This window comes from Strigops habroptila, chromosome 2 (genome assembly GCF_004027225.2).
Source record: "Strigops habroptila isolate Jane chromosome 2, bStrHab1.2.pri, whole genome shotgun sequence".
NCBI lineage: Eukaryota > Metazoa > Chordata > Aves > Psittaciformes > Psittacidae > Strigops > Strigops habroptila.
Genome location: NC_044278.2, coordinates 77,130,708 through 77,152,977, shown reverse-complemented (window position 1 = coordinate 77,152,977; position 22,270 = coordinate 77,130,708).

Genomic DNA, 22,270 nt, shown 5'->3' with positions numbered 1-22,270 from the left:
ATTTGTTGTTCTTTTGGACAAGTGGTTCTCAGAAAAAAGTTGCCAACTACTCATATTTTAAAAGCAGACAATGAAAATAATTTATGTACTCTACATAAAGCTGCAAACACATAACACATACATAAAAGGTCAAAAGAAATATTTCCTGTAAGTTTATCTAAATCTCACATTCCAGCTTTTTCTCTGTGTACTTTAATATTTTCCAACGCTTAAAAAAAGGCAATTCTCCAGCTGTTTCTTCCCCTTATTTATATTTTTTGCTTCACTGGTCTACTTGCTGTCTTAGTGCATGTTTTTCTCTACCTACGTAAATTAGTTTCTGCCTGATTTTCCTCTTTTTGACTGTTCCATTTATTTTTTGCTATTTCTTCAGTCTGAACAGTTTGATATTTCACTATATCAAATCTTCATTATTCTGAATGCCGTTATTTAGGTCACCTAAAGAGAATAAATCCACAAAATTCACTACTGTATAGACTGCTGGACTATATTATTATCACTTTATAGTATTCCCTGTCCAGAGCAATAACGTCCTTGTAAAAAGGTGAATGCAAGGAACTAGGCACGCTACTCTAAACAAGTGTTAAACGTAACCAATCCTTTGCATATAAGTAATAATACTTTTAATTTATGTTATATACTCTTGCTTATTCATTTTATGATCCAGTTTCCCTTTTCAACTACAGCTACAAACTGGATTAATGATTTCAATTTTTTTTTCACAACAACACAAAAAGGAAGCCTACAAAGAGTGGAAGCATGGACAGGTTGCCTGGGGGGAATACAGACTAATTCTCCAAGTAGCTAGGAATGAGGCTAGAAAAGCTAAAGCCCTGATAGTATTAAATCTGTCCGGGGATGTTAAGGGCAACAAGGAAAACTTCTATAGGTCTAACAATGATGAAAGGAAGACTTAGGAAAATATGGGCCAAGGAAATGGGAGACCTGGTTACTTGAGACATGAAGAAGGCTGAAATACTCAACAGCTTTTTGCCTTTATCTTCACTGAGAGGCATGGATTTGATGGTTGGACCACTCAATGGATAAGTAATTGGCTAGATGGCCACACTCAAAGAGTTGCAGTCAATGGCTCAATGTCCAGGTGGAGACCAGTGACAAATGGTGTTCCTCAGGAGTCAGTATTGGGATTGATGCTGTTCAACATCTTTGTTGGTAACATGGTCAGTGGGATTGAGTGCACCCTTAGCAAGTTTGCTAAGTAACCAAGCTGTGTGGTGTGGTCAACACACTGGAGGGAAGGGATGTCATCCAGAGGGACCTTGACAAGCTTGAGAGGTGGGCCGGTGCAAACCTCACGTAGTTCAGCAAAGCCAAGTGCAAGGTTCTGCATGTGGCTAGGGGCAATCCCAAGCACAGCTACAAGCTAGATGGACAAAGAATTGAAAGCAGCTGTGAGGAGAAGTACTTGGGGGTGTTGATTGAGAAGCTCCATATGACCCAGTAATGTCCAGAAAGCGAACTGTATGCTGGGCTGCATCAAAATAGCATGGCCAGCAGGTTAAGGGAGGTGCCCCTTCACTCCACTCTCACAAGACCCTACCTGCAGTACTGTGTTAAGTTCTGGGGGTGTCAACATAAGAAAGACATGGACTTGTTAAAATGAGTCCAGAGGAGAGCCATGAAGATGATCAGAGAGCTGAAGCACCTCTTCTATGAAGACAGGCTGAGAGAATTGGGCTTCTTCAGCCTGCAGAAGAGAAGGCTCAGAGGAGACCTTATAGCATCCTTCCAGTACCTTAAAAGGGGCCTACAAGAAATCTGGAAAGGGACTTTTTGCAAGGGCATGTAGTGATAAGGCAAGGAGTAATGGCTTTACATTGAAAGAGGGTAAATTTAGATTAAATAGTAGAATGAAGTTCTGTGAGGGTGGTAAGACACTGGAACAGGTTGCCCAGAGAAGTTGTGGATGGTCCACCCCTGGAAGTGCTCAAGGTCAGGTTGGATGGGGCTTTGAGCAACCCAGTCTAGTGGAAGGTGTCCCTCTCCCTGGAAGGAGAACTAGGTGACCTTTAAAGGTCCCTTCCAACCCAAACCGTTCTATGATTCTATGAATTTTTTTTGGGGAGTGGTATGATGCGTGACTGTTTTATGTAATGTATACAATATTTTTTAATATTTCTTATATTTATTTATATATATTTATTTTTATATATATTTTTATATGTTTATATATTTATATATGTTTATATATATTTATTTATATTTAAATATTTAATATTCACCTAATTGGTCTGTATTCTTCAGCATTTATTGGCATAGTTTTTTCAAAGTCCCAAGTCCTGATTATTGTTGTTGTCAGGAGTCTTATTCTTCCTCTCATTATACTCATTATTATACATAAACATATGCTTGGTGTCATTCTATAACCTTTTGCTTTGTACCTTTCAAAATTAGATAATCTATCTAGATAAATGAGTGAATCTGAAATCTTATTTGTTTGAAAACAGAAGACTGAGCTTCTGAATAACAAGTCAATCTCTGACAAAAATAATTTTGTTAAATAAACTTAGAAAGAGAAAGAAGCAGAAGCAAACACAAACATGCATGTTTGCACACAGGCATGCATGCATGCAGTGAAAAATAAACCCACAACAAAACAAAACAAGAAACAAACCCCAAGAAATTAACGATCTTCCAGGTAACAAACATGCTTCTGAAAAATAATTCACACTTTCTTTGACCAGAGTATATCTCTTTTCTCCCTTTTATTTCATCATTTCACTAAGCCATATTTGCTGAGTTTCCAATGGATTATTATTTTCAAGGCATAGAGAAAACAATGAAGACAGGCAGGGAGGAAGGGAAGAGAGAAAAGGGATATTTGGCCTATTTAATTCAATTTCTTCTCAAATACCTAGGAATGATTTTGAGAATCAGAGATTCTGATATTATATAGATCACTGTGTGTATGCATGGTTGGCAGTGTAAGCAATCACTCTGATTTTTCAGTCTCCAGGGCAAAAGCCCCCTCAAAAGTTTGCAGTAAATAAACTTCTAGCCATCTCTGCACAGCCAAACAGCTGTTCATTAAGGACTTTTTTTTTTTTTCAAGTATATGTTTTTCCTAGCCATTGCTTTAACAGTCATGATTTCATAGAATTATAGAATCATAGAATCATAGAATACCAGGTTGGAAGGGACCTTGAGGATCATGTGGTCCAATCTTGGCAAAAGCACAGTCTAGACTAGGTGGCCCAGTAACCTGCCCAGCCCAATCTTAAATTTATCCAATGCTGGGGAATACCCTGCTTCCCTGCGGAGATTATTCCATTGGCTGATTGTTTTCATTGTGAAAAATTTTCCTCTTGTGTCCAACTGGCTTCTGCCTGGGACTAACTTGCACCCATTAGCCCTAATCTTTTCCTTGTGTCTCACAGTAAAAAGGGACTCTCCATCCAGTTTGTAGCCACCATTTATATACTGGAACATGGTGATAAAGTCTCCCCTGAGCCTTCTTTACTCTAGGCTTAATAAACCCATCTCTGTCAGTCTTTCCTCGTATGGCAGCATTCCCAGACCTTTGATCATCTCCATGGCCCTTCTCTGGACACTTTCCAGCCTGTCCACATCTTTTTTTGTAGAGCAGAGACCAAAACTGTAGTATTCCAGGTGTGGCCTGACAAGCACTGAGTGGGATGATGACATCTTTATCTCTGCTGGTGATGCCCTTGTTGATGTAACCCAACATCCTGTTGGCTTTCTTTGCTGCAGCTGCACACCATTCACTCACGTTGAGCTTGTTGTCCACAAGGACCCTCAGGTCCCCTTCCACATAGCTGCTCCCCAGCCAAGTAGATCCCAGCCTGACATTTGCCCTTGAACTTTCTAAGGTTCTTGTTAGCCCACTCTTCCAGCCTATCCAGAGTGCACAGCCTATCACATCCTGCAGAGTGGGTCTCCGCTCCGAAGTGTCAATTTCCCCACTCAGTTTGTATTGTTGGCAGACTTCTTACAGGTACATTTGATCCCATCATCCAGATCACATATGAAGATAATGTTGGACCTAATATCAATTCTTGGGGAACTGGTAATAGGTCGCCAGTTTGAAAAGGAGCTACTTACCGCTTCTGTGGGATTATTGCAGCAAGTATCCTTTCATATTAAAATTCTAACCTTCTTGCTAGCTTTGCATAGCTGTAAAAACCTTTGCCAATTTACTTCCTCTAATAGCCTGCAGCTCTCTAGCACTATCCAGAAATTACCTGATTTCTTTTCAATGTTCTCAGCTTCTCTCTAAAACAGCTATGCTGTTTTAGCATCTTTTCCTTCATCCTCAATACAATTCTCCAAAAATCTTGTCATACAGTCCTCCTGCTTTGTGCTACCACTCATTTCCATAAAACTTCTACCTGTTTTTTAAGCACCCAGCCTGTTTGAAAATCACCCATGTTTCTGTCATTCTAATGATGACATACACTTCTTGGCATCAGTTCACCAGTTTTAGTTTGCAGGTTTGCAGACTGCTTTTTTTCCTTTTTTTTTTTTCCCACAGATATTTAACCATTTTGTGTATCTCCCAACTTTACCTTATTTCTTTTACCTTTAGTTACAGTAGCCTGTAAAAAAAAGGACCTCCATAAAGAGTTATTTAACATTAAAGGACAAATGAATCAAGCACTGTTCTTGAAATTAATCTCGTCAGTGTTACAAACATTTTTTTCTCAGACAATGCATGTTAAACATGTTTCATGATACACCGTGAAAAGGCACATTTTCTGCTCATGTGTAACAAAACTCCCAGATGAGAGTATAGTCATCTTAATTTGGAAATCACAGATTGTAATATAGTAAGGTGACATTTCTTCTCAAGAAAAGAAAACAAAGTTAAATCAGGAAAAGTGGGGGGAAAAGAAGTGAGGAATAGAAAAATGTAAGTTCATCATGATGTATCTCCAGAATTGTAGATTTTATCAGATTTTGTAGATGTGCATGCAGAGCAATAGCAAAATGAATAAGCATATATTATCTGAGGTACAGACTGGCTATTGGTGTTAGCTTCTGCTGACATGATTTACAAGAGCAGTTTTATATATCATATAAAAGATGTATCTCAAACATGTAAATAACTTTCATTTCAAATCTCACTCTGTAATAATGGCTTAATGGTTGCCTATGTACTGCATATGTTTTATCAATTTCACAAAGGGGAGAGTGTGCCTATATATATATGAATGCGTGACAGAGACAGAAAAAAGGAAATAAGAAAAACTCTCTTTAATTAGAGAGAAAAACCTTCAATTCACCTTTTATGTACTAACCTTTTTCTCCAGCATGGGCTTCTCTAAGCTATCACAGTAGACTGCAGTGGCCTGAGGACCTGATTTAAGTTTAACTGCAAAAGGATTTTAATTTGTTGCCTTCCTCGCTATGAACACTACAGCACTTGAGACTTGAGAATACCTAAAGGGGGCCTACAGAGGAACAGACAAGACTCTGTAACTAACTCCTAGACTTCCATTTAATGATTTGGAGATCAGGACTTCTGCTCAAAGTCTGTCTAATTTGCATACTTTTAGCTGTACAAAAGGAAGAAAATATAAAAAGAATTAGCTGTTTTCTCCAGTATCAAAACCCCCATGGTTTAACTCATAGACATCAATAGCTTGTATTAAAAGAAATAGTTTACCTATGTATATTCAGGACAGCTCTACCAAACTAAGGTCTCTGTAATGTAGTAGTGTAACCCATTGTTAATCAATTGCTTGAATTGGGTAATTAGTGCATGTAATCAGATTAGTTTTCTAAAACTTTGCTAAAAGATGGTGCATTCCAAGACTGAATAAGACATCTTTATACATACATTTTAAAATGTTATTTTTGTCATTCCAAATGAAAGTCTTTCTTTTATGTCATAAAAAGGTTTTAAACTGAAAAAGTTTACTTGATTATGGAAAAATATGTATTGATACGCTAGCTCAGTCAACAAACTTCAGCATGTCTCTTGCTTCTGTAGAAAAGTATATTTCTAATGAAGTAATGCCGTGTCTTAACCTGAATCGAGAATGTTTAAAAAGGGGTATATTACCCACCTCTTGCATATGTTTATGGTTTACTATAAATCAATTCTAAATGTCATTGAATATTTTCAATTTAACTCTTTTCCATTGAAATGCACCCCTATATATTTTGTCTCATAATCTTGCAAATTAATTTAACAGATTTAAATGCTGTATTGAAGCTGCCCCATGAACCCTAAAGCATTAAATCTGGTTTTCTTAAGCCTGATTGTTACATCTATGAGGCATGAACTAAAAATACTGGTTGCTGAAGAGTGCTCAATTCAGTGTTCCTTTGCATTTTTGCATCGAATATTGGGATGCAGAAGAGTATGCCTCTGTTTTAGGAATTTAATTTCATTGAAGTTTGTCCCTTTAGACCTTTCTTGAATGATGGATCTTCTACAGGGTAGGCACTATTAAAATCTGTAGCCATGGCTGAATAAAATTTAGCAATGTATTTCCTGCAGTCTTTGTGCTAATGTAATGAGCTACATTACAGCCGAAATTCAAGATGCAGAAGTTGTCTTCTCATCACCCTAAAGCATATCTGTATTGAAAAAGTATCCTTTTCTAAAGAGAAATATGTTTCTGTAAACCGAAGATTGTAATTTTGTTTAATTATAGAGTTTAGAAGTTAGAAATATATAACAAAAGCAGTACCTGGGCTGCCTTCATTGAATTTCAGAATAAACAAGCACTGTAACATAATTTCAAGGTGTAAAGTACCTAATAAAAGTACTGTTTTGATCTTTCAATTTCTTGCTTACACGTATAAACAGGGTTTTTTTCCTAAACTCTCTTTATTGTATGTTCTTAATTTTATATTATGACATCAAAACCTGAATATAAGAATGAGCTGATCCCAGGAAAGTATCTGTGAACGTTTACTGTCTGTTTTCCCACATTCCTCCTCCTATAAAGCTGACCGAACCTAAAATATACCTTAGCTAAATTTTAGTTATTTCCTTTACCTTCAAAATACCATCATAATTATCTGCAAAGATTAATGGACAGAGTTTAAGTACTTATACATCTCAGACTGAATGGGTGTTAGTTATATAGAAAATACACACTTATTGCAAAGCCACTGTACATTTTTATGAGTTCATTTCCATAGTTAGGAAAAATGTGAGAGTGTATCCACTTGGAGACTTGCAAGTACTGCCTCCCTTTTGCAGATATTGTAGATAGATGATAAATTATCCCAAAGGTACCCAAAAAAGTAAAAGCTTCTACGTGTCCAGCCAGCTTTCTAAGCCAATGCTCATCCCAGCAACAGAGTATGGGAGCAGCTTAGCTGCAGTTTAGGAACTAATTAAGAAGTAAAAGAACTCCAGCAATACTTCAGATTTAAAGACAGGGATGGATTAATGGCAGCTGAATAGCTTGTCAGACAACTCTTAAATGCTTATTTGCATCTTAATCATCGTTAATTAAGGAATGAAAGATTCATAAACATGTTGAAAGTACTAGAAACCTGAAATTGCTTTTGGAATATTATTTTTACCTTTGTACATTTCATGTAAAACAGGGTACCTGTGGTACTCCATTCCTCTGAAGGTCATTGTGACACAAGATATTGAATTACAAGTGCTTGAGATTGGAATCTTAAATTCCTAATTAGACATCTAAATATGTGGCCCGATTTTGAAATAGTTCAAAGCCCTGCAGTTCCAATTTAAATCTCATTCATGCATTGCCTATTTATAGAAAGACTGGGGTCCTTTTGCACCACTGCCTCAGAAGAAAGTTCTTTCAGGAGGGCCAGGGATTGGCCTTGACTTTGAATGAATAGTAGCTAGAGAAATTTACTTTGTGCCACTAATGAACCCAATAGTGTGATTGCATGCTGTGTGAAAAAACTTGCTCCCTTGAAGGTACAATAAACTTACAATTTTTCAGCCAGTGAGAAAGCAGTTGAAGGAGCTAAAGGATAGATAAACATGGCTGGACTGATGAACTGGAAAGCCATGGTGCGTTCAGATATCTGATTTAAGATGCTTTCATTCTAAATTCTTTTCCAGGTTCACAAAGAGTGCACACATATTTGTCATTGTGACAAAGCCGTTGTTGTGCAATATGCATTTTAAACTGTGCCTAGTGAATATAAAATCTTAGTAAGAATTGCCTCAGCCCAAGTTGCTCTTGTTTTTTATAACTAACTACTGGGAATCCAAAGTCATTTATGTTCACATGCCTGACATTTCTTCTCAGAAAATAAAGATTCTTTGGGTAGTAGTGTATCACAGTGAATGAAATTAGTGTACCGTTCCTCTAGTTTTCTGCATACACACATACACACACACTTATATACTATCAAAAAAATTTTTTTTTTCTCTAAAATCAAGTTCCAATGAATTTGGATATATAATTAAATGTTCCAGAAAAGAACAGAAATTAAAAAAAAATAAAATATTATTTTATTACCTTTGAGGTTCCTGTTAAATATCAAAGGAAACATAAATATTAAGAGTGTTAGGTTTTCTTTCCAAATAGCATAGCTGTACTTGTTTAAAAAAAAAACAAAAACAGAAAGCAGCAGAGATATTCATGCTTTAATGAGTAGGCCAGCCTCAGTGCACTCTGTCTACTTGTGAAAAATGTGTGTATAATTTTCTTGTGAAACTAGTGAAAATGATGTGAGATCTCTCATATCCTACGTACACCTTTACAAAGAAAATCTGAAAAGTTTCAGAATGCCTGATCAGTTACTCTAAGAGAACACAGCAAAGTAAAACTTAAATTAACATGCACTTTGTAAAGCAATTGTGCCCTCTCTTTCCCAATGTTTGATTTGGTTGTTAAAATGAATTTTTGAGCCAGTGACATGACTAACATTTATTTCAGAAATGCATCCGGTCCTTAAATTTCAACTTATTAAAATATATTTGGGTTCCATTTATCTAATTGAGAACAGGAATTCTGCCAGCAAAATTAAACTTTTTTTACCATTTGAATAAGGAATTTGTGTACAGTCATCTATATTTTATTTGTACTATGGTAGAACTGAGACGGAATGATCCTTTTTCTCCTCTAAATCAATTCCATTATGATTCAGAGCCAAAAGACAACGCAATCCCCCAAGTCCTCTGTAATTCACATTTATATATACATATTTAAAATCCTAAAGTGGATATTTATATACATATATTTCAAGTTCTCAGGTGCATAAAGGTTTGATTGTCAACATAGTGAGAAAAAGCTCCAATCTTGACAATAGTAAGCAGCTCTAAATACAGAATGGCTGCCTCTAGCGACTGAAGTTTTACAAGGTAAAGCTCCTCAAATGTTCTGCCTTAACTAACCATATGGGTCCTCTGTGCAAATCAAGCTTAGAGACTGTTCCCATTTGGCTCACTTTTTTTCCCTGGACAAGGCAGAAACCAGTTTTTCAGTCAGAAAATGAAGATTAAGCAGTCAAATGCTGCTCATGCTCTGCCTACCACAGAGCAAATGAGATATCCTGCCAGCTGATGGTATCCTACTATCCCATGGCCACCCATTGCTTGCATTGGGCAAGAGCAGCTGCCATGCATCCTAGCCAAACTTAACCAAAAGAAGCAGCAGCCAAGTGCTGTTGATTGGTACAAGGCAGAAATAGCAGAGTGAGTTTTGTGGCTTCTGTTGGGGTGCTGGGAGCCTCAATTCTGGATGCAGTTCAAGTGCTGCAGATAATGTGGTTGATAGGCTTTTATGAAATATCAATACCCTCAACTCACTGTTTTCCCAACCCAGATGTTACTTCAGGTAGAGACATATAGCACAATCAAGCCTTTGACAATCAAGATAATAATCACTCAAAATTATCCATAGATTCTGTGGACTTAATCAAAAGGTCTGGGGATTTTTAATTATTTTCTCCCAACCCTTAGGTCAAAATGAATTGTCCAAGAATGGAAAAGAAAGGATGGAAGGAAGAGTGTGGTAAAAACCCAAAGCTGGATTTTAATTTAATCATCAGAAACCAATAGCTGTTAATTCTTTTCTTCCAATCTTAAGTGCTTATTTTTGGAGGGTAGAATGACTTCAGCTTTAAAAAGCTGAAGCTGGATGAGGTGAATCCCACTCCAGAAAAGAACATAGTATAGGTGCCAAATTAAAGCTTGATCTATTATCAGATATATCAGAGGGATAAAGTACAGTTATATCATGGAAAAACAGTGAGAAACAGTGAGAAATTAATTCTTTCAGTGATACTGCAAGTTTCATTATTATGTAGGCTAACACGGGTTTAATCCCTTCCCTCTTTTACAACTCCCTCTCCCCTCCCAAATAAAACCCCGCCAACCTGTAAAGTCTCCATGGCAGTGGTTAATTTAAAACCTGCATGAATTTGAAGAGTATAACTCTCTGGCCATCACTGCTGTAATTTGGAAGTTTGGAATGGTTATCCATTCAACATAAGGAATAATGAAGGGCAGAAGAGAGATGAAAACTGGTATCACCCTTCCTGCCCTCACATTCTCCCTGGGAATCCATTCAGCAGACAAGAAAAGCAAGGAAGTTCTTATATGTGGTTTAGAAAAGCAGTCCTGGTTGGAGGCAGCCCAACAGTCAGCAGGAGAATGGAATGAGAACAGCCAGTAGAGAAGTTAAAAAGAGAAACAGAGAAAAAGTAAATAAAATGTATAAAGACCTAAGATGGAAAGAATATTAGTTTCAATTTAATCAAAGGACATACTGTTGTGATTCATGGACCTCTGCACTCAAACAGTAAATATAAGCAAGCTGTTTTGAAGAAAAGCTGGGAAGTGAGTTTGAAAACTATTGCTGAAAATATGAGCACCTACTGAGTTTGAAAACTACAGCTGAAAATATGAACACCAACTGTATCTTACTAATGAGGAAAGGCAAGGCAAGGAAAGAAAAAGAAATGAAAGGATTATGTCGAATGTCAACATAATGTGTGGAAAATCAAATAAGACTTTTTACAAGAGTTGTGTTCCTCAAATAAAGACTATGTAGTCTCCAGAAGAAAAGCAAGCACTTTCACTTAAAAATATGTTCAGAAAAATGCAAAATCACTACTGAAGCATCTTTCAAGACTGCTGATGTATTTGTAATCACAGTTCTCTTCAAAAGAATGATGGAAATGTCTCCCTTAAAAATAACCCAGAGCAGCAAGGAATTACGTAAATAACAAGCTATATAGTGCATATATTTTTAGAGAAGAAACAAAGTTAATACTTGTTAATGATTAAAAAATATTTAATGATGTGCATATCATTGATTTAAATGGGAATGTTTGAACGTGGGACAGCTCAAGTGAGCCATGCAAACAAAGAGATTTTGAGGACACAAATAATGAAGAAGAATCAAGAGAAGAAGATAATTACATTGACTTCAAGTGTGTTATTAAATACAAAATAATGATAATGGAATTGGTTTCTGTAACAACAGATGGAACAACAGCTATGTTTGGATCCAAAGTTTCATGGCTCATCATTATCAAAAAGCTCTCAGAGGAGAAGTGATAGACTCACTCACAGGAAAAGTGATAGACTTGACACATGGTAAGGGAGTAGTAATTAAAAGAAAGTTAACTCCATTCAGGTCAAAGGCCTTTAATATTACAGGTCATGCAATATGCTACAGCCAGTCTTCAAAGACAGAATGTTGCAAAATAAGGTGAGCTGTCTAAGTGAAATTAATGTTCTAAGAAAATATATTGGTTTTTTTCCAGAGGTTGAGATAACTGTATGATCAATAATCAAAAAAGTTGGTGAACATTTCATGCTTCACTTTGCCAAGTATATGGTTGTCTGAGTTCAGTCAAGAGCTAAAGGAGAAAGAAAATTTCATTACACACATGGCAAGATGAAACCTCTTTCAAGGCATTGAAAGTAAGGTTTGATGGAAAGTAAGGTTTGAGGAAAAAAATTATATGCCAGAAAATCTCAATATTCTGGCCTTCAAGTGCATCTGTTTAGAGCATTAAAGCAATTTTTGAAAAGTAAAAAAAATATTATAAAAATGACTTCTTAAAGACAGGACTGCAAACTTGAAAACAAAGTAGTTTTATACATCAAAGAGTATTTAGAGTGACTGGTGAAATTTGTATCATCTTTTTAATGGCAGTAATAGTCTGGGTGCTTGACTGCAAGAGTGAATTATCTAGTTACATTTGGATGCCAGTGTATTAAAAAAGGAAAGTCTCACAAAGTAAATGGGTGTTTGCTTGGAAGACTGGAGCAAGAAGGATAAAATGTGGGAGTGAGGTGAAACCTGCAGATTGTTTTCAACTATCCCAGTTTTCTGGTTTCATCTGGGATAGAGTTAATTTTCTTCCTAGGAGCTGGTGCAGTGCTGTGGTTTGGATTTAGTCCGAGAACAGTGCTGGTAACACACCAATGCTTTAGTTGTTGCTAAGTAATGCTTACCCTGATCAAGGACTTTTCAGTCTCATGCTCTGCCAGTGAGGAGGGGCGCAGGAAGCTGGGAGGAAGCAGAGACAGGACACCTGACTCAAACTGGCCAAAGGGGTATTCCATACCACAGCACGTCATGCCCAGTATATAGACTGGAGAGAGTTACCCAGAAGGGACCAATCACTGCTTGAGCTGGGCTGTGTCTTAGTTTGAGGGTGGCATCACTGCTGTACTGGGTTTTTTTATTTCCCTTTTTAGTTTTATATTTTCTCCCTTTGTTATTTCCCTTAGTAGTAGTAGTAGGATATTGTACTTTAGTTATTAAACTGTTCTTACATCAACTTGCAGGTTTTACCTGCTTCTGATTCTCCTCCCCGACCCACCTGGGGAAGAGTGAAAAGGGCTGTGAGTGAGTAGCTGCATGGTACTGAGTTACCAGCTGAGTTTAAACCACGACACCTAGTCGTCTCCTCAGATCTACTTACCATATTATTTACAAATAAAACTTTTCAATCAATATATTAGGCAAATCGAAATGACATGCACAGAGGGTGTGTTACCCTCATATTTCATCAAACTTTAAACAGCAGCAACAGAAAACGTGCTATTAAATATCCATTGGACATGGACACTTGTAAGTTTCAGCTGGACAGGGTGCTGGGGCATCTGCTTGGTCATGCTTTGCCAAGAAATGTTGGACCAGGTGATTCTATGATTCTACAATCCCGGTGTTCATTTAGTTTCCTATGCCAATACATCTGAATACTTATCGAACTTCTTACACTGCTGAACGTAACTTAAATTCTGTGCCAGTTGATACACAAGTATTAGCAAAATGATGATGATTAAACCAGACAGTTAGGAGTCAAAACATCTGTTTGTGTTCCCAGATGTTTTCTTCATTTAGGACAATTATTAACCTTTTTTCTTCTTTTTAAACCTATGCTTAAAATGAGATGCTCTTCACCTACCACTTTCTCTGCAACTATGTGTTTAAATAAATAAAGAGGCCCAGATTGTCTTGGGAATCTTTTTCTCCACTAAGTCAAAAGAACTGGGGTTGCTCACCTGTAGAAAACAGACCTTTACTTTAGGCTTCTTTTTAAAATATCTTTAAAAGGCCTTAAGCAATCTGTATTTATATCATCTTACCCTTAGCATCCAGAACTATCTGTGACTTCCCTAAAAAAATGAAGACAAAATATGGCAATAGATATCTATTTAAACTGAATGCCTTCCTCTTTTTTTCTAGCTGCTGCCAAAGGTTCCTTCAGTTTTGCTCAGTAATGTTAAATTAACTACAAAGTATTAAAATACTGCTAAAAATGCCCCAAAACTAGGTATCCCAGCCAAAGCTTGTACATCTGCATGAATGGCAAAATAATTATTCGTAATTAGTGAGTCCTGTTATCATATTACACTGAGCATCAAGAGGAGCAATGATTATTTATTATAATTATAATTATTAGTTTGAAAACACCATTCATGAGCATGGTGCTTTTACAGAATTGGTGAAGGTAAACTCCATGTCCCTGAAAGTAGCTGGCAGTGGAACCAGCAGAACAAAAAAAAAAAGCCAAACAAAGGGGATCAAAGAATAACAAATTATAGAGAAATTGCTAGAAATGTATAATGAATATTCGTTTGATTTTAGAATTGTCTCTAAAGGTAACTTGATTTAAAAAAACTTAGATTTTTCTCTGAGTGTATCTTTGGTAGGTCTCTAGAAAGTCTTTACTAGTAAATTAAATAAGACTGGCCTCAGTTTTTGGCTGTGACAGCAAGAAGCATGTCACAGCCCACTGGTATATAGCTGAACTCTTTCACTCTCCAGAACAGAGAGGCTACATCCAGCTGACTGTTATGAATTGTCCCCGGTCCACATTAGCCTTCAAAAAGGGCCAGCCCTTGCTTGGTCAGACTCCAGATCAACTTCTTGGTAGTTGGTCCAGGACATGTTAGGCATAATGCTTAGGAACTGTATAGATGTCCATACATTTCCTTTATGTAGTAGCCCTCATCTTGTTTAATTTAGTACTAAAGATATAAATTGAGAGATCAGACAACTAAACTGAAGCCACAGGCAGTACTGGATACGGACAGACAGACATATAAAATGTATGACTATGTTTTGGTTACCCAGGCATTCAGATCAGATATATAGGAAAAATATATGCCATCAGCTTTCCAGCTAACATGCCTGTGTTTCTTTTCTGAGAAATCAGGATGTGAGCATAGCAGAAGCTGCTTGCATAGGCCTTACTCTGACATGGAAGTTAGATGCTGCCAGACTCTACATCTGGAAGCTTTTCAAATACTGCAATTCAGGCATAATCTTACTAAACATATCTTCATGTCTTAAATCCAAAATACTTTTTACCTCTGAAGTTAATAATCTAATAATGATGTTGATGTTAATGTTAATCATGTTAATGATTATTATTATTAATAATAATAATTGTTAATAATAATAATGTGCCCTGCCTCTTGGAGCAGATTGCCTGTTTGTAACATGATGGTCTTTTTGGAATTGACAAATATATAGTTTAAGCAACCTGTGTTTGCAGACAACTCTTTTCTTCCTTATATTTAGATGTGCCTGTATGCAGAAACAATATATAAACAGTATACAAACAGTATACACAAGCATATGTATGTTTGTATGTGTGTGTGTGTTTTTATATATAAACTTTTAATAGTAAAGAATACTGCATGTACGTCTACATAAATCAACTTGTTCATAAACACATTCATATATCTGCCTACATATATATGTATACACACATCTATATGGATATGTATGTATGTGTACGTATTCTTTTTTTTAAGTATAAAGTAAAACAGACTTTTCTTTTTCTATCCTCAAGTCTTCTTCCTTTCCCCCTCCCTGCATTGTGTGCAAAATATATGGTACTCCTGCCAAAGGAGACCCACTATTTTCTCTCAGCACAAACAATGATGCAGCAGTTTTTGGACATTACCACAGAGGCTGAGTTTATTTTAAAGCTGAACAGCTTTGTCCCTAGTGCAGTATTCTAGTAGCATGACTTAATCCAGCAAAGCAGCTCTTGTGAAATCTTGGTGGTAGTAATAATATTTGCCTACTTGACAGATACTGTTTGGCTACTTTACTCACATGGAACCACAGTTAGTATGAGTAGAAGCTTTACTGACTTCCGTGAAATAATCAACATCTTCACTGAATATGAACTGCAAAAATGGAAGTCTAAGGCTCGGGCACACTCTGAAAGTGATTTCAGTAGAAATAGAAAAAGCATTTGAAAGAGATTCCCTTTCAAAGACCCTAAGTCTGCCTGTTTGAAAGATAATTCCTGTTATCTTTCAAATTCAGGATGGATTTCTATCTAACTGACCATTTATGTTGTTTTACTAACACACTATACTGCTATGTTCCCTGGTGATGCAAATACTGTGCTTTGCTTGGTATTAAATATGTAGTAAACTAAGTAAAAATCAAGCTCTTCAATCTTCCATTTTTACTGTTTATAGCTGTGAGCTGAAGTCTCACTTTCCCTACATTATGCATCTGAGATTTGGCTCAAGGTAGTTCAACAGGCACTACTGAGGAAAGTAAGGAAGGAAAATGCATTTCTTGACACGGAGGCTCTACAGCATCCAGCACAATTCTGACACTCCTAGGATATCCTTGGCAGCTGCTATGATTTGCTTCCCAGAAATCAGTGACCTGTTATTAGCCATTGAACTTAGACAACTCACTTTTCAAGATTCCCTTTAAAAGTTCCTCACCTACCAATTTCCTGATGCATTACCTGCATCTGACACAAGTTCGTTAGAATTGCTCGTAACAGTTGTTCATTCATAGCATGCTGCTCCACACATCAAGATCACAGGATTTAGAAGTTATTCATGTGTATGCTGTTTGTACACACTAAGTTGTCAAATTTTCCAAGACACTGTTTTCTAAAGCCTAATATTAATTATTACATAGGAGGTCTCTAAACCATACCTAAGTATGGTTTATCATACCATGGTAGCCATACATAGTAACCATACTATGCTCTGAGTGTCTTAATAATATGAAGCACTTAATGGCTACACAAACTGCACAGCAGTTGTCAAGGTCCCTCAAAAAAGCCTGAAGGTGATGTTTATAGCCTATGCTATCATTAGGATCACTAAAGCTTTAGCATAAGGAACAAATGAGTAGGCTGAGACACCTCAGCCTGTAAAGAGGCTGACTAAGGGGGGGAATTATGATAATGGTCTTTAACATGTATAGCATGAAGAAGCTGTAAGTAATTGTTTACAATTCCTTTTAATACAAGAACTATCAGGCATCAAATAAAACCAGCAGGTTATATATTCAGAAGAAATGAGGGAACATGTCTGCAGGCAGCGTAATGCATAGTTAAGGTCTGGAACATCTTTAAGACTTTTGTAGATGCTAAAAGTTTATTCAGTTCTGCAAAAATATTATAAAAGAAATAATGGAAGAAAATTGCTTTAAGAGGTTTGAATACAGATACAATCCAATTTGCAAAGCATGCACAGCATGACTGGTGGCAAAATATCATTCTGAAATGTATTACTACATGCTTTTAACCATTCCAATCTTTCATGTGCTAACACTACTACACATGTGAAACTTCCAGAGGATCTGACCTAACAGACCTGCTGCTGGTTCTGGCAAGGCTGTTCTTCTGTTCTGCTCTTTCAATAATTCATTCTGACTCTGCACAAGACTGATCTCAGTGGCCCCCTTCTGTTTTTCTGTTTTTCCGTTTTTCCATCAGTGATACATATGCATTATACTGTAGTGTGCTATTTTTATGTAACATTCATTAACACCTTCTGCAATTTACAAACTCCAGGAAAGTTAATTTCATTTTGTTATGAAATGGTGTGTTCATACATTGTAGATCACACAATCATTATTTCTTATTTGTATAATTATTATCTTTTCAATTTTAAATATTGTTCTGGGCAATGGCATGGGGCATAGGATATGTTTAGAGCCATCCAGTGCTTACTTCCAACATTGTAAGTCTATGGCTTACACTTGCTTTGGTGGGTTAGTGGGAGTGTGAATGGAGAATGTATTGGGTTTGGCTTGGATAAAGTTAATTTCCTTCATAGAAACTAGTATGGGGCTATGTTCTGGATTTGTGCTGAAAACTGTTGATAACACAGGGATGTTTTTGTTACCGCTGAGCAGTGCTTACACAGAGTCAAGGCCTTTTCTGCTCTCACACCACTCCACCAAATGCACAAAGAAGTTGGGAGTGGACACAGCTGGGACAGCTAACAACTGACCCAAGGGATATTCCTTACCATATGACATTATGCGCAGCATGTAAAGCTAGAGGAAGAAGGACAGGGGGGACATTCAGAGTGATGGCTTTTGTCTTCCCAAGTAAGCAGTAGCTGTGATGGAGCCCTGCTTTCCTGGAGATAGCTGAACACCTGTTCAGCCTGTTGATGGGAAGCGGTGAGTGAATTCTTGATTTTGCTTTGCTTGCATGCCTGGCTTTTGCCTTACCTATTAAACTGTGTTTATCTCAACCCACAGCTTTTCTCACTTTCACAGCTCCATTTCTCTCCCCTCTCCCACTGGGTGTGTGGTGCTTAGTTGCCAGCTAGGGTTAAACAACAACAATCTTTTTTGGTGCCCAGCACGGGGCCCAAAGGATTTGAGATAACAACAGATTTGATTGGAATGTGGTAGATTGAATTCATAGGTCGTACAGCTCTTTAGCTAGTAAGTGGCAGGCTCCTGTATTTGCCCTGGGTTTTGCTTGCCTTACTGTAAATTAGAGTCTAGTCCTCGTTAGTGGCTGCTTTTTGCCTTCACTGTTTGCTGTACTGTTGTGCTGCTTATCATCTTACTCTGCTATGCCTGGTAACATTTTAATAGCAGCAATGGTGGTGTGCTTGGGCTGGCAGATGGCCACGGCATCACTGCTGTCTCTGTGCTGCTGTACTGGACATGCTAGAACTCCAATATGAGCTTGAGTTGAAAGGACTGCGACCTGTGGATGAGTCCGCGTGGGAGCAGGGTACCCCAAAGTGTCTGTGGCTGTGAATAAGTCCACACCAGAGGTGTATCTTGAAGAGCCTGTAGCCATGCTTATGTCTGTGCCACAGCAGGTACACCTCTGGTGGGACTGTGGACCAAGCATAGCACTACACTAGAGAAGATACACCTCAAAGCACGTGTGTCTGTACATGATGTCCTGCTGGAGTACCACAAAGTGTGTGGCCATAGATAAGCCTACAGCAGAGCAGGTACTCTCCTAGATGGTCTGGCCTATGGATAAGGCTATACTGGAATGGGTGCACCTCAAAGTGATTGTGGCTGTGGATAAGTCTATGCTGCAGCCTGTATAACACTGTATAACCCCACTGAAGAGACAATTGTTCATAAATTAGACTTCACTTGGAGCAGGTACAACCCTAACGGACTGCAGTCTGTGGACAGATCCAAGCTGGAGCAGAGGCAACGGGAGGAGTTCATTGCAATACTAAACACAACCTGGTCCAAAGGAACCAGGGGTGGAGATTGTAATGGATATACCTTTAAACTGTTGTAACCCATGATTTGAGTTGTGTGTTATAGGAATTACTATAGCAGGAACCAGCCGAAACTATGGAGGACAAGTCTTAAAAGAAGCAGTACAAGCACAGCAGTGACCCGATCTGATCTGACTTTGGTGCCTCATAACTCCATGCAACACAACTGTCATTACTTCCACCCACGAGTTTTCTCACTTTTACTCTTCTGATTCTTTCCCTCATCACATTGCAGGGGGGCAGTAAGCGCACAGCTGCATGGTGCTTAGTTGCCAACTGGGGTTAAACCATGCCATAAGCCATACAAATATTAGATTTACTCTTGCTAGAAGTTCAATGATCATGAATTTTTGAATGTTCCTGTTGCATATCAATGGCCTCATGCATTTACTGCAGCAATATGGTAATTAGATTAAAAGAACTCAGACAGCTGTATCCAAAACCAAACCAATTGAAAAACATGAATCCAGCAGATCCTCCTTTTAAATGGGTATTATAGCAAAAGCTTAAACCATAGCAAAGTGCATTGAGAAATGGAAAGTTTATGCTGTGGACCACATAAAGATAATACATCACATACTTTAAGCCAATACAATATCACAGGTTTGCCCACTTTGAAAGGTGGAGACTATCAACATGACAGCAAAAAGAAAAATGCTTAATAAACCCCAGATCTTTGTTTGACGGTAAGCAACAGTATTGCTGTTAGAAGTGGCAAGTCACCAATAAAATTGGATGTTTTTCCTATTGCAGAGGACATCATGTGTCTGAAGAGTGGTCAAAGTCCAGAAAATCACTACATAGGAAAAACATTTCTTCAGCTGACATACCTATGTGCTTTCAACTTATAACTACCTACTTTGCAGGAAAAAAGAATGGCACAACTATTAGTACAAAGTTAAGGGCCTCAAAGGAACATATGGCCTCATGAACTATTGTTCATAAATATGTAATAAATATTCCCTCCATTTTGATTGCAAAATTGGTATTTCCACTATTACCATATGAAACATGATTGGTTTTAACTGAATACTGTCTTTTTTCACGTTGGGTTGTTCTTTTTGGTGGGGTCTTTTTTCCTTTTTTTTTTTATTAGTATTGTAGAATGTGTAACACTGAAAAGTTGGTCTAAGTAAGTAGAAAATCAAGTGTATAGTGCCAGAATTAGATCTGAAATTAGATCTGCTGTTGAAAATTTAGTGGCAGGGAAACCATTGCAAGAAATTTAACATTTGAGTATGCACTTTTTTTTTCAGGTCTTACCACATGCTGATCCTTCTCTGCTTCTGTTTATCTCCTTCATTTTACTGCATCACCTATCCCATAACATTTCTCATTCACAGAGGCTGCACTCACACAGACACTTACATCGTAAGTACATCCATTTGGAGATGCTTGTTTTTCTTTCGGATCTTGAGAGAAGAAAACTGCTATGTAAGAATTATCACTTTCAATTAATGATCTCTCAGATTGGCTACATGTAGAAAAGCTTTGACAGCAAAAGGAAATTGGATTATTTTAGCAGTGATAATCATTATACAGCCAAGAAACCTTCACAGCAGTTCACTAGACGGGCAACCTGTGATATAGGCAAGACTGAAACAGCAGTCATGTTGTCTACATCTGTAGTGCTCAACACAGAATGAAGGACTAAGTCTTGTAGCCCAGGAGATGAAGAGTGGATCACGCATGCTGCTTAGGGTTCGGCTCCTCTGGGCAGGCAGAGGACAATAGTCTGTCCACACTATTCTGCCCTAGGTTTCCTCCGAGTCCTCTGATTGCAGGACATAATAGGGCTTTTTTGCTTTTTTCTTTCTTTTTAATATACTTCACAATGTGAATAATAACATGAAGATTGTGATATTTTTGCAGCATGAAATGTGAGGTATACATTGCATACCTTGGGCTACACTTTGACTGTGGTAGGATACAGAGACTCCTGTGAGAGTATTTGTCCTGGGTTCAGCTATCGCAGTCATTTTCCTCCTTCTTAGTAGCTGGTGCAGTGCTGCGTTTTCGACTTTAGTCTGAGAACAATGCTGGTAACACACTGACGTTTTAGTTGTTGCTAAGTAATGTTTACTTCGATCAAGGACTTTTCAGTCTCTCATGCTCTGCCAGTGAGGAGGGGAAGCCGGGAGGAAGCAGAGACAGGACACCTGACCCAAACTGGCCAAAGGGGTATTCCATACCACAGCACGTCATGCCCACTATATAAACTGGGGGGAGTTACCCATAAGGCCCAGGTCGCTGCTTGGGTCAGGCTGGGTATCGGTCAGCAGGTGGTGAGGAATTGTAATCTCTCCCCTCATTTCCCTTATCATTATTATTATTGGTGGTAGCAGTAGTGGTTTTGTATTACACCTTAGTTACTGGACTGTTCTTATCTCAACCTGTGTGGTCTACATTCTTTCAATTCTCCTCCCCATCCCTCCAAGAGCAGGGAGGAGAAGGGGGAAGAAGGGAGTGAGTGAGCGAGTGGCTGCGTGGTTCTGAGTTACCGGCTGGGCTTAAACCACGACAGTATTAGAGGATTTTGTAGGCTGGGAGCAACCATATTGCCATGGATAAGCCTACTTCAGTAAATTAAGATGCCATCAACAACAAAAGTACTAGCGAACAGGAATTGTACGTCCCTACCTTCTCTTTCCAAATACTCATACCTGTACCTGGATACATACATACCAGGGTAGTGTGGTGGCCTGTCTTCAGGCATTTTGAATAGTTCCTCTTTTTGTCTTTACTGTACACTCTAGTCCCCACCAGTTCTTCAGTGTAGACTTCTGATGTTAAAATCCCTACATTGAATTACTATTGAAAACATTGACAGAAAGTATAAGAAATATTAAACGATGTTTCTATTTTTATCACTGTATCACTTACATAAACTAGAAGCTCTTCATTGTAGGAATCCTCCCTGGCTATACACATATTAAAAACCAGGTGCATGTGAATGTATTTTGCCCTCAACCTTTCTAGGGGAACTTTCTAGGACTTATCAAAATGATTGCAGAATCACAACATTCAATCCTTTGAAAAAGCACTGTATTGAATTCAAAGAACAAATTAATTTTCTAAAATGTTTAGATTTAAAATTATACGTAACTGTAGATTTTAAATTTACTATTGTAAGTATTGTAAGAAGACATTCTATGCACAGAGTTAATGCCACTGCCTATAGCTAAATGGTAAACAGAAAGCCTGACAGAAGGGGAACTTCTCTTATAACAACCTGTTCAGCCTATTGGAGGCTGAGCTATTTCCTTGATTTTACACAACCTTTGGGACTCTTTTTTGACAGACACATTTTCAGGGATAGATTCACACATG